The sequence below is a fragment of the Macaca fascicularis genome, chromosome 10, assembly GCF_037993035.2.
Source record: "Macaca fascicularis isolate 582-1 chromosome 10, T2T-MFA8v1.1".
NCBI lineage: Eukaryota > Metazoa > Chordata > Mammalia > Primates > Cercopithecidae > Macaca > Macaca fascicularis.
Window position 1 is genome coordinate 35,905,386 of NC_088384.1, and position 13,284 is coordinate 35,918,669.

Genomic DNA, 13,284 nt, shown 5'->3' on the forward strand with positions numbered 1-13,284 from the left:
GAAAACAAACAGCATATGAGATGATCTATCAAAGATAATACACTAATTTATTAAAATATTTGTTTTAATTTTCTACCTTCAGTTTTGTACATATTTGAATTAAAATTAATGTAGAGTTGAGAGGCAAGCAATACAAAAATTAATTGGCTGAGAAACCAAGTCTTTGAGGAAACGCTAAGGGAAGTGGGTCATTTGAATTGAAAAAAAGGAACAAAAAAGCCTTTGTCTGTAAATATACACTGAACACCACGGGAATTTTTGGATCTAACTATCCTATATTTTTATAGAGATTGCATCAGGAACTGGCCTTAAAGTAGGGCTAAAGTAGTTAAACTACAGTATTTATTATTAAGAATCATTCTGATTAGAAGTCTGAAGAAAGCAACACATTAGCAAGAAAGGTTGCAAGTCACCTTCCCTGAATTTTCTTCTTCTTTTTCTTTTATTTTTTTGGAGACAGAGTCTTGTTCTGTCGCCCAGGCTGGAGTGCAGTGGTGTGATCTCAGCTCACTGCAACCTCTTCTTCCCAGGTTCAAGTAATTCTCCTGTCTCAGCCTCCTGAGTAGCTAGGATTACAGGCATGTGTCACCACGCCTGGCTAATGTTTGTATTTTTAATAGAGATGGGGTTTCACCATCTTGGCCAGACTGGTTTAGAACTCCTGACCTCAAGTAATCCATCCACCTTGACCTCCCAAAGTGCTAGGATTATAGGCGTGAGCCACCATGCCCATCTTACCTTCCCTAAATATTTTTTCTGGAAAGATAAAGTGATGGGATTCTAAGTCTTTGAAGCTGAACTCTATGTATTTTTTTCTCTTCTCTAGTCTTATAAAATCTGCTTTAGGAGACAGAACTTGGCTTGAAACCTTGTCTTTCAAAGACAAAATCCATGCAAGACCAAATAAGTAACTACTGATACATTGTTAGCTTGGATAATTTTTTCTCTTTTTAATCCATGATGTTAATTAGTGAGACATATTGATCTTCACGCTAACCAACCTACCTTTTTAATTTCATTTAGGTGTTGGAACAGGCGATGTATGTGATCTAAAAGTCCAAACAGTAATGGAGAAAAAGGTTGTCTTTTTCCAGTACTTCATTAGGAAATTGTTCAGTAAGAGAAAACACGTGAATTGAAAAAAATCTGATGTTTGTTTTAAGGCTGAATGTCAAACCAGCAATGTTCACCTCCCTAAACTATCACTCACCATAAAGAGATTCCCTAACGCTTTCTGGTTACCATCAACTTGGTGTCACTGGGTTTGGATGCAAACCAGAGATAAATTAACCTGTTTGCTCAAAACAGTTTTCTCAGGGTGCTTTCCAGAATTTATTTCTGTTCAGTGTTGCTTTGCCTTTCACACTTCTACAAATGCTGAGTGTGTTCCCAGGAATGTATTAAGGATTTTAATTTACATACCCGGTCATTTTTAGCCAATTCTCTTCTTCCCAGTCATTTTCTTTTATTATATAGCACTGATTCTAAAATTTTAGTGTGCATGAAAACCACCAAAGAGCTTGTAAAGATTTATATTCCTAGGTTGTACCCCCAAAGTATGATTTGGGAAATCTGGAATGGGGCCCAGGAATCTATAGACTTAGCAATGTCCCAAGTGATTCTAAGTCAGAGGTTCTGTGGGATGACCCTGTGAGAAACAATGCAAGAGTGAATGAACTGAGGAGGAACCTCTTTATCCAAAGCAAAAGGGACCTGGTAGTCAATGTTTTGCTACAATGAAGAAATGCCTAAAACTATATACCTTTTCTGAAATAGCAAGAAAGCATCCTTCATGGTCTAATAACCATAAACTTTTAGAATTCCTACCCAGGACTTTGTCTCAAATTCTCCTATTACTGACCCTGTTCCCTGCCATCCCCTTCCCCCTCCCCCCACCCCGGCTTTTTTGGCCTCTCCTGACTGAGAGCATTCACCCAGGCCTGACCCTTGGCTTTCTGTTCTTAGCAAATGCTTTATTCTTAGTTAAAGAATGACCCATTCCCCTTACTTCAACTATTATTTATTCATTGACTGAACAGATATTTTTGAGCACCCACTGAGTTGTAGATGCAGGAGCTACAACATGAACAGTTTCCACTCCGACTCAAATGCATCAGCCAGTCTGAATTATCAATGAGCTTTCTCTCTGCTTCTGCAAATGGCACCAGCCTTCTTCCACTCAGGCCTTGGGCTTTGATTCTCTTTGCCTCGGCCCCTTAAATCCAGTCAGTCATCAATCTCTGTAGATGATGCCTTTGAGAGCTTTCAGTGTTCTCCTTCCTTTCTGTTCTCACTGCCACTAATTGTCCAGAATCTCCTTTGCTCATGCCTGGATTTCTGCAGTGGTCTCCTTACCCTTTCTTTCTCCTTATGTAATGCAATGTATAGAGTCGTGAAATATGCGTCCTGAAATATTGCTCTCATTATGAAAAACTGTAGGTTGAGCAGAAGACACACTGTGTGCCCGTGGTCAGAGCCAGTTCACACCTCTGGCTCAACGTCCTTATCTGTAAAATCAATATCACATCTCAAGTGTGATGGGAATTAAATTAGATAATATATAGAAAGTTTCTTTGTAAACTATAAATCACTAAATAAGTGTTATGTGTGATAATTACCAGGCCTCTCTGTCCCATAGGAAATGCCCCACCGTATTTTTCAACACCTTCACTCTTATTTCCTTGGCTCTTGAGCTCTTAAGATATAATGGCCCTAACGTAATACCTGAGCTTTTTTCCATCAGTAGCTTGACCAGCAGACTTCATTCCAAATAAACTGGGTCATCCCTTTTGGCTCTTGGAACACAGCTCTAATTTAGTTAGTTAGTTGGTTATTTCTTTCCTTCCTTTCTTCCTTTCCTTTTTTTTTTTTTTTTTTTTTTTGCCTGGAGCCAGGGTCTCATTCTGTCGCCCAGGCTGTAGCGCAGTGGCATGATCATGGCTCACTGCAGCCTCAACCTCCTGAGCTCAAGCAATCCCCCAATTTTTTTTATTTTTTTTATTTATTTTTATTTTTTGTAGAGGCTGGGACTTGCTATGTTGCCCAGGCTGGTTTCAGACCCCTGGGCTCAAGCAACCTGTCCACCTCAGCCTTGCAACCTGCTGGGATTATAAACATGAGCCACACTGCCCGACATTGTTTGTTGTTGTTTTTCCGATTTTCTTTCTTTCTTTCTTTCTTTTTTTTCTTTTGAGACGGAGTTTTGCTTTTGTTGCCCAGGCTGGAGTGCACTGGCACAATGTCAGCTCACCACAACCTCTGCCTCCTGGGTTCAAGCGATTCTCCTGCCTCAGCCTCCCAAGTAGCTGGGATTACAGGCATGCGCTACCACGCCCGGCTAATTTTGTATTTTTAGTAGAGACGGGGTTTCTCCGTGTTGGTCAGGCTGGTCTCGGACTCCCGACCTCAGGTGATCTGCCCGCCTCAGCCTCCCAAAGTGCCGGGATCACAGGCGGGAGCCGCCGCGCCCGGCCCATGTTTCTAATTTCTACCTTGTGTTATTGCTGGTCTTTTTCCCTCCCTTTGGATTTTCAGAGCTCTTCTTCCTTGATCTAAACTGCTTCATTCCCAATTCAGTTTCTACCTTCTTAATGAAATTTTCACATTCTGCACCTTCTGTTAACTAGTCCCCGGTAGTGCCTAACAGCAAACCCAGTCTTTATCATCATATTCAGTTATGTACCATTCTACTATTGTTTCTTATGTGTACAGCTCCCTGAAGGGGCCAACCGAGTCTGTACCTCCTTTTGTGTTTTTCACAGGGCCTCGCATAGACCTTTCTTATTGTGGGTGCTATTATTTATATGAGAGTGAGTCAAAGAAATAATATAGCTTCAAAGTCATTCATTCCAAAACTTGACCTATCTTTGGTCACTCCATCCAGCAGCCTGCACTGGTCAAGTTCAAAGATCCCATTGACAAATACATGAGTTCTGATAAAATATGATGAGTAGGGGGACCCCACTCTCCCCTTCCCTTGGAAGGGGCATGCAGGCCCAACCCCCAAGTGTTACAGACCCCCATTGTTATTTTTTAAATTTAGAAAATAAAAAACCATGATGAGTTAAGCATTGCTTTTTGAATGTCAATGCTAGCTTTAAAATTGAGCTTCTTAATGTATTCTCAAAAAAGGCCCTAACACATGAACATCAAATGACACACATTAAATAATAATATTTAATTGATTAAAGTCTAATAGAAAATTCAATACTTTTGAAAAGTGAAACACTTTTGAAAAGTGCCTCATGGCAGGGCACTGTAATCCTGCCTGTAATCCCGGCATTTTGGGAGGCCAGGGCGGGTGGATCACGAGGTCAGGAGATCGAGACTATCCTGGCCAACATGGTGAAACCCCATCTCTGCTAAAAATAAAAAAAATTAGTTGGGCTTGGTGGCACATGCCTGTAGTCCCAGGTACTTGGGAGGCTGAGGCTGGAGAATCACTTGAACCCAGGAGGTGGAAGTTGCAGTGAGCTGAGATCATGCCACTGCACTCCAGCCTGGTGACAGAGTGAGACTGTCTCAAAAAAAAAAAAAAAGAAAAAGAAAAGTGGTTCATGATAACCCTCAGACATGTTGGCCTTTAAAAGACATAAACAACAGGCCGGGTGCAGTGGCTCATGCCTGTAATCCAGCACTTTGGGAGGCCCAGGCGGGCAGATCACTTGAAGCCAGGAGTTTGAGACCAGGGTGGCCAAAATAGTGAAACCCCATCTCTACTAAAAATTCAAAAATTAGCTGGGTGTGGTGGCATGTGCCTATAGTCCCAGCTACTGGGGAGGCTGAGGCAGAAGAATCACTTGAACCTGGGAGGCAGAGGTTGCAGTGAGCCGAGATCACACCACTGCACTTCAGCCTGGGTGACAGTGAGACTCTGTCTCAAAAAATAAAGAGCAAACGAAAACATACACACACACACACACACACACACACACACACACACAAACAATAGTATTGCAACTAGAAAAGATTATAATTTATACATGTAGTGATTGGGCTGTGAAACCAAAATACTTGATAAATATAGGAAGTCATGATAAGTGAAAAGGAACCTCATTGTTATCATTATCTAGGTTTATAGTTCTCAATTCCATGTGTTCATTCACAGATATTGCATGACACTGAAACAGACAGAGTATTAACTGATGTATTCGACATTCGGTCCCCCTCTGTATGATGATGTGAAGGTGCAGTTTTTCTCTTCGGTGAGTAATCACAAAATAGCCTCTGCCATTGTTCTTGTCTGGTCTAATGATTTTATTTAAGATTTGCTTTACTACAATTACCAACAAGGGAGGGGGAGGAAAACAATAAATCAGATCTATAACAAATTTTTTTAAAAGAGCATATGTAATGTAAATAATTTTTGTTTGTTTTTTAATTGTAAATTTTCTAAATTTTTCTTAATTTTCATATATTCTCAAATACAAAACATACAAAATAAACAAAAAAAGTAAAAGCCAAGATGCTAAAAAAAAAAAAAAAAAAAAAGTATGTTTTACTGCATAGCAATGATTACATTTTGTTTTGCACCTTTTTAAAAAAATTAAGAAATTGAGACAGGGTTTCACTCTGTTACCCAGGCTGAAGTGCAGTGGCGTGATCGTAGCTAACTGTAGCTTCAACCTCCTGGGCTCCAGCAATCCTCCCACCTCAGCCTCCCGAGTAGCTGGGAGCACTGACTGGAAAGAGAGTTAGGTTTGGGTGACTCAGTTGGGTGAAACAGAGAAGGCAGCACAATACAACACATGAAATAACCAAAGCAGTTTTTTATTAATTCCAGAGAGAAGAGGGCAACATGCTTCGCAGGGCCAACTGGAAGGGGGACCTGTGCTCGACTGATGGGTGGGAGCAGTAGCGAGAGAGGGGGAAGGACCTGAGAGTGGAAGCCTTTATTGGGATGTAAGGTGCTACCTGAGCAGGTTTCCTGCGGGGAGGTCTAATTTGGTTTCATGCAAGCAGCCATGAGTCTCTGCTGTGACTGAGAGGTGGTCACTGATATATCCACATGGTCCCTGTAGAGTATGGGGGTCTGTGGGGTGAGTCAAGTAGGTTATATCTAGCTGTCCCATAATGAAGTGGTCACCAGGAGAAGGTTGTATAAGACAGACATCGGGATCAGTCACATGGAGAAACTGGGAGGAGGTGAACTGGAAACTGCTGAGGGTGACTGAACCCCACTTCTGTTATCAGAAAGTCCAATTTATATTTAAAAGGGATGCTGAGGCAACAAAAAAATGATAAGAATTCACTACAATATACTTGGGTCTATATAGGCATAGGTCCTTAGTAGAGTGTGTTTGGCACTATCTAAACCAGATTCAAATATCAGCATCTAAATTAAATACCTATCATGGGAAAAATACTCTTCCTTGAAAATGTTGATAGAAACAGCAAAAGAATACAATAGCATTTTCTTCAAGCCTCCTCCTTTGTATCTTGAGTGTATTGTTATAGATTGCAGAGTGTTACATATTTAATGGTTATAATTGATAAATATATAAAGGAATAAAGGAAGGAACTTTAATTTCTTTGGAATGATTAGTTCTTGGGATCAGTTTTACTTTGAATGTTTTTTTTTTTTTCTTTTTAGAGTCTTCCTAAATACTATGACAATTGTCCATTTTTCTTCTGGTTCAACACATCTTTTATTCAAAGTAACAGGTATGAATATAATATAAACCGATAGAAACAGCCTAATCTTCAATGTCTATGTATAAGGTATAATGGCAAGTCTTTTGCTGGTTGTCATAAACTTAATTTATAGAAAGCAAAAAATTATCGAACCACCATTTTTCATTGCCTTACTCCTCTTATTTTGGTTATTTTAAGAATACGTTTGTTCTTGAGACCCTCTGTTGCAGTATCCTCAAGGTCCATGCCATAGGACTGTGTTATGAGTTCAAAAGTATTATAATCAGATTTTTAGTGTGGTAGTAAATTCCTCTCAAAGAAGTTCAATATGAGTCTGCTTAGCGCCTTCAGTATGGCAGGTCCCCGTCAGTAGGTGCTGATTTACCAATGACGAACCACCACCAAATTTTGTGCTAAAGTGAGACAAGACCTAGGGAGGCTTCAGCTAGCTGAAAAGCTGACTGACACACTTATATCTAGGAGAAGTTACAAGACACAGTATTAAGGAATATAGCTAAAAAATATCATTAAGTAATAGTCTATTTAAATAGCCATTTAAATGTGGCTTTCTAGTAACTGAATTGGGAAAACTTTCTGAAAAGTTATTAGCTGGGCTTGGAGATTATTGTTCCAAAAAACCTTCTACCATATTTGGAAACTCATTTCTCAGTTTAGAAGTTCTCCACTATAAGTAGCATTTGTTTTGTGATGGTGAAAAATTGAGATTTTTTTTTTGTGTCAACCATACTCTTCAATACAAAAGGACAAAATTGTTGTAAATGATGTAGGTCAGAGTTGAAGAAGTGGCTATGATTATATGTGGCATGAATTGATAGTTATTGTTACATCCAGTCCTAATCTTTTCTTCAAATGTGAACTGGATCTAATAACTCCTTAAGTCCAGCAAGGCAACGGCAAATTAAACCTCTGGCCTACATACTTGCAATGCAAAACATTTAATGGATTTTGATAGAGTGAACTTTGGATTTGATGGAAAGTTTTTACAAGTTTTTTTGTTGTTGTTGTTGTTTTTTTTTGTTTTTAGATGCATACAAGCAATAAGCTTTTTCTTCTAACATGAGCAAAGTCCCTCAAAATGAGACCTGGGTGAAGCTTCATTTGATGCTGCTCCTCAAAAGGGGTTCTTGCTAAAGGATAGTTTTTTTCCTTTAAAACACTATGTTCATTTTGGAGAAGTGATAAGCTAGATCACTTTTATTCTTACTTTTATATACATTTCTAAAGATTTCTGTAACATTTAAATTTACATACTACTTGGTAAAGCTGTTTTTGTTACTTACGAGATTGTTGTTTAGCCAAAAATGCTAACTTCTATCATTTAGAACACTAGGCATAAATGGGTTAACCAATTCATGCCTAGTGTTCCATTATTGGAATGCTCAGCCTGTGGGAGTTATATCCTACTCCTCAAGGTCATTTCCAAGGTCTGATTGTAAAAATTCAAAAAATTGCAAACCTCACACATAAATTAAAAGAGATATAGTATTTTATTCCTGGGTTTTCATTCATGTCTATCCTGACTGATTTCTGTCCCATTTAGAAATGGAGATATTTTATTAAACTTGGATGTCATTAATTCCATATAAAGCAATGGTAAGAGAGTCAGCATGTGTTACTCACGTGTTGCTGAAGATTAAAGGATTTTTAAGTCTCACTAAAAAGGTGGAAGGAGCCAACTGAGACACAAAAAAGGGGCCGAAGTTCTATTCATGATGAGGTTCTTTTTTTGTTTCTTCCAGCTCTAACGTGGGTACCCAACTGCGTGGCTTTTCGGTTAGCCCCAGTAGAAAATGTAATAATTTTTTTTTCTATTCTTAGGCTTTATCTACCAAGAAATGAATTGGATAATCCACATAAACAAAAAACATGGAAAATGTATCCACCACAATTTGCAGTGGAGGTACTTTTTGGTGAGAAGTGACTTACAATTACGTTGTAGCTGGATCCAATTAAGTATAGTTCCCCCTTCCCCTTCTGGGAAAGAATTATGTTCATTCCAACCCCTGCCACATATTCATATGTCCTAAATCTTCCTTGATGAGATATCTGTATTTATATATGTTTACATATGTTCTTGATAAATCTGTTAAATATATATAGGTAAAATGTCAGTTTTTTTTTTCTTTTTTGAAGGCACATACTTCACAGTTTCCATCTTGTGTGTACATACATTTGGAACACAGTATGCAGGAACATTCGGCATCATTTTGAAAACTTTGAAATAGAACTTTCATATCAAAAATTTGAGATATTTAAAAATTGTGATTCCCCAGCACCCACTTACTTACATATTTTTGATCAAGTATTTTTTCCCTGCTGTGGTTCACATTTGTAATTTCAGATTGATTAGAAAGCTAATTTATATATTTTTCTTCCCCTTCATTTACAAACTGTCTGTTAACAGATTGGCAACAAAGACTAAGTTTTAAATCTAGGAGAGAGAAATGTTTCACACAAGCAGTCCCCCAACTCCCAGCACACCCTCTCTCATTCCAAGTATTCAATAGGTAGCTTACTTGACAAGCTTCCTTTAATTACACATAGACACAGGGGTTGGGGTAAAAAGATTGTGGTAAATACGAAGGATAAGTAATCTTTGGTAACTTCTGCTTTTGTATAAAATTGTAAGTGAAGTCAAAAGAATTTTGTGTTCTTAGGGTAATCTAGGTGTATTATTTTGAAATCCACTGCTCCTGCTCACAACCAACTTCACCTAAGCTTGGAGGAGCTCTGAAGGGAGGTCATCTTTTCATTATAAACACTGCTTAGCCTTATGTCTACAGGAAACCATTATTATTTCCTCTTTGGTGCTGGGTGCTACTTTTTTTTTTTAACAAATTTTTTATTTGTATTTTTTGTTTTTTGAGACAGCATCTCACTCTGGTTGTCGAGACTGGAGTGCAGTGGGTTGATCTTGGTTCACTGCAGCCTCAACCTCCCAGGCTCAGGTGATTCTCCCACCTCAGCCTCCCGAGTAGCTGGGACTATAGGCACATGCCAGCACACCCGGCTAATTTTTTGTATTTTTAGTAGAGACGAGGTTTTGGCATTGTTGCCCAGGCTAGGCTCAAATTCCTGAACTCAAGCAATCTGCCTGCCTCAGCCTCCCAAAGTGCTGGTATTACAGGCATGAGCCACCATGCCCAGCCTGTGGGTGTTACTTTATTCAAAATACCTTTATTGCCACTGTATCTTCAGGCCATGATTGTCCTTGAAAACGTTCTATTTTGGCTTTATTGACATTATTCTTATTTGAATGATTTTCCTTTTACTGGCAAGGCCCTCAACAATCTAGACCAAGATGAGTTCGTCAGGAAATGAAAGGTAACAACTGATAAGACAAGTGTCACTGCTAAAACACGATACACTAATTCCTGAAAAACCTTGCACTCTACAGAAAGCACTAAAAGACAGTTCATGAAAATACAGGGTTTGAGAGTTCAAGGCAAATCTCTCCAGCATAGCAACTTTGTAACCAGCACACTAACCACTCAGACCACTCACTTCAGCAGCTCAGTGTCTGGAGTTTGCCATAGGAGCTTTTTAATTTTTGAGTGGAAATAGAAAAATACTTGATATAAGGGCTGTGGGTACCAGAGTGGCACAGATGAGAGTAGAGCCCTGAGCCATGGTGGGCACGGAAGGCAGCAGAGCCCCACTAGGCTGGTGAGTGGCCTCGCTGCAGATGACTTTTTTCTCCTCTAAATATTCCAGAAAAGGTTCCAACTGCCAGTGCAGCAGCCCAACTAAAGGCCTTTTTCCTTTACTCTCCCTGATCTGGCTCCCCTTTGAGGAAAAGATCGTAGAACATGCTTTCAAATTCCTTTCATGTTAATATTACACCCTGCCATTCATACGACAGAAACATGTGTAGACACAACATAGGCTATACTATTTCCTTTAGAATTCACATGGCAATAATCTACAGAGGGCAGAGTATGTCCTGGGTTTAGGTGAATAGGGGGGAAAATACTTAGCTGGCTCAGTGAAGAGTAAGATCTGTCTTTTTCAATACTAGAAATACAGGAAGGAAGGAAACCCCCTTTTTTATTTTAAGGATTTCACTTTTTGAAACAAGGAGATTACCATTAAGGTTTCTTTTCCCCAGACCTCCAAGACCCACCACAATTTCTGGAAATTATGAGTTGTCACACTATTCTGCTTTTACTTATTCAAAGAAAACTCGTTTAAGGCCTCTTTGGGTATTGCTTTCTTAGGATACAAAATGAATGATTCTTTGAACAACTCAAGAAACTTAGATCAGAATGATACTCATGTTTTAAATGTTTTAACTTTAATTTTACATATGGAGGTATGTGTGCAAGTTTGTTACGTCAGTATATTGCACACCGGTAGTGAGCGTAATGCCCAACAGGTGGTTCTTCAACCCACACCCCTCTCCCTCCACCTGCCTCTAGTAGTCCACAGTGTCTGTTGTTCCCATCCTTATGTCCAAGAGTACCTGCTGTTTAGCTCATAAGTGAGAACATGTGGTATTTGGTTTTCTGTTCCTGCATTAATTTGCTTAGGATAATGGCCTCCAGCTCCATCTATGCTGCTGCAAAAGACATGATTTCACTCATGTTTATGGCTGCGTAGAATTCCATCGTGTATATGTACCACATTTTCTTTATCCAGTCCACCACTGATGGGCACCTAGGTTGATTCCATATCTTTGCTATTGTGAATAGCACAGCAATGAACATATCAGTGTACGTGTCTTTTGGTAGAATGGTCTTTTTACCTTTGGGTATATATCCAATAATGGGATTACTGGGTCAAATGGTAGCTCTGTTTTAAGTTCTTTGAGAAATCTCCAGACTGCTTTCCACAGTGGCTGAACTAATGTACGCTCCCACCAACAATGTGTAAACATTCCCTTTTCTCTGCAGCCTTGCCAACATCTGTTGTTTTTGACTTTTTATTAATAGCCATTCTGACTGGTGTGAGAGGGTATCTCATTGTGGTTTTGATTTGCACTTCTCTGACAATTCGTGATGTGAAGCATTTTTTCATATGTTCATTGGTCACTCATATGTCTTCTTTTGAGAAGTATGTGTTCATGTTCTTTCCACATTTTTTAATGGGGTTATTTGGTTTCTCTGTGTTGATTTGTGTAAGTTCCTTATAGATTCTGGATATTAGACCTTTGTTGGATGCATAGTTTGCAAATGTTTTCTCCTGTTCTGTGGGTTGTCTGTTGAGTCTGCTGATCATTTCTGTTGCTGTGCCAAAGCGCTTTAGTTTTATGAGGTCCCACTTGTCATTCTTTATTTTTATTGCAATTGCTTTTGGGGACTTAGTTAAAAATTCTTTCCCAAGGCCAATGTCAAGAAGGGTACTTCTGAGGTTTTCTTTTAGGATTTTTATCACTTGAGGTCTTACATTTAAATCTTTCATCTATCTCCAGTTAATTTTTGTATGTGATGAAAGGTATGGGTCCAGTATCATTATTCTGCATATAGCTAGCCAGTTACCCCAACACCATTTATTGAATAGGGAATCCCTTCCCCATTGCTTGTTTTTGTCAACCTTGCAATATCAGATGGTTGTAAGTGTAAGACTTTATTCTGGGTTTTCTATTCTGTTCCATTGATCTATATGTCTGCTTTTGTACCAGTACCATGCTGTTTTGGATACTATAGCCTTATAGTTTGAAGCCTCTGGCTTTGCCCATTTGCTTAGATTTGCTTTGGCTGTGGAGGCCCTCTTTTGATTTCATATGAATTTTAGAATACTCTTTTCTAAGTCTGTGAAGAATGACATTGGTAGTTTGATAGAAATAGCACTGAATCTGTCAATTGCTTTGGGCAGTATGGCCATTTGAATGATACTGATTCTTCCAATCCATGAGCATGGAATGTTTTGCCATTTAATTGTGTTATCTCTGATTTCTTCAGCAGTGTTTTGTAGCTCCTGTAGAGATCTTTCACATCCTTTGTTAACTGCATTCCTAGGTATTTCATTTTCTTTGTCGCTACTGTAAATGGGATTCTGTTCTTGATTTAACTCTCAACCTGGACATTATTGGTGTATAGAAATGCTGTTGATTTTTACACATTGATTTTTTTATCCTGAAACTTTGCTAAAGTTGTTTATCAGTTCTAGTAGCCTTTTGGCAGAGTCTTTGGTTTTCTGGATAAAGAATCATATCATCAGCAAAGAGAGAGAGTTTGACTTCTTCTTTTCCTATTTGGATGCCTATTCTTTCTTTCTCCTGCCTGAGTTCTCCAGGTAGGACTTCCAGTGCTATGTTGAATAGGAGTGGGGAGAGTGGGCATCATTGTCTTGTTCCATTTCTCATGGGGATTGGTTCCAGCTTTTGCCCATTCAGTCGGTTGGTGGCTGTGGGTTTGTCATAGATGGCTCTTATTATTTTGAGAGGTATGTTCCCTTGATACCTAGTCTGTTGAGGTTTTTAACATGAAGTGATGTTGGATTTTATCAAAAGCTGTTTCTGCATCTATTGAGATGATCATATGGTTTTTGCTTTTAGTTCTGTTTATGTGGTGAATCACATTTATTGATTTGCATATGTTGAACCAGTCTTGCATCCCTGGACTGAAGTCTTCTTGATTGTGGTTTATTAACTTATTGATGTGCTGCTGGATTCTGTTTCCTAGAATTTTG

At 38.9% G+C, this 13,284-nt stretch overlaps 1 pseudogene; it reads left to right on the forward strand.

Moving 5' to 3' along the window:
- LOC102125700 (phosphatidylinositol 3,4,5-trisphosphate 3-phosphatase TPTE2-like) overlaps positions 1–8,783 on the forward strand; it is a 347,382-nt pseudogene extending 338,599 nt beyond the window's left edge.
- The last annotated feature ends 4,501 nt before the right edge of the window (positions 8,784–13,284 follow it).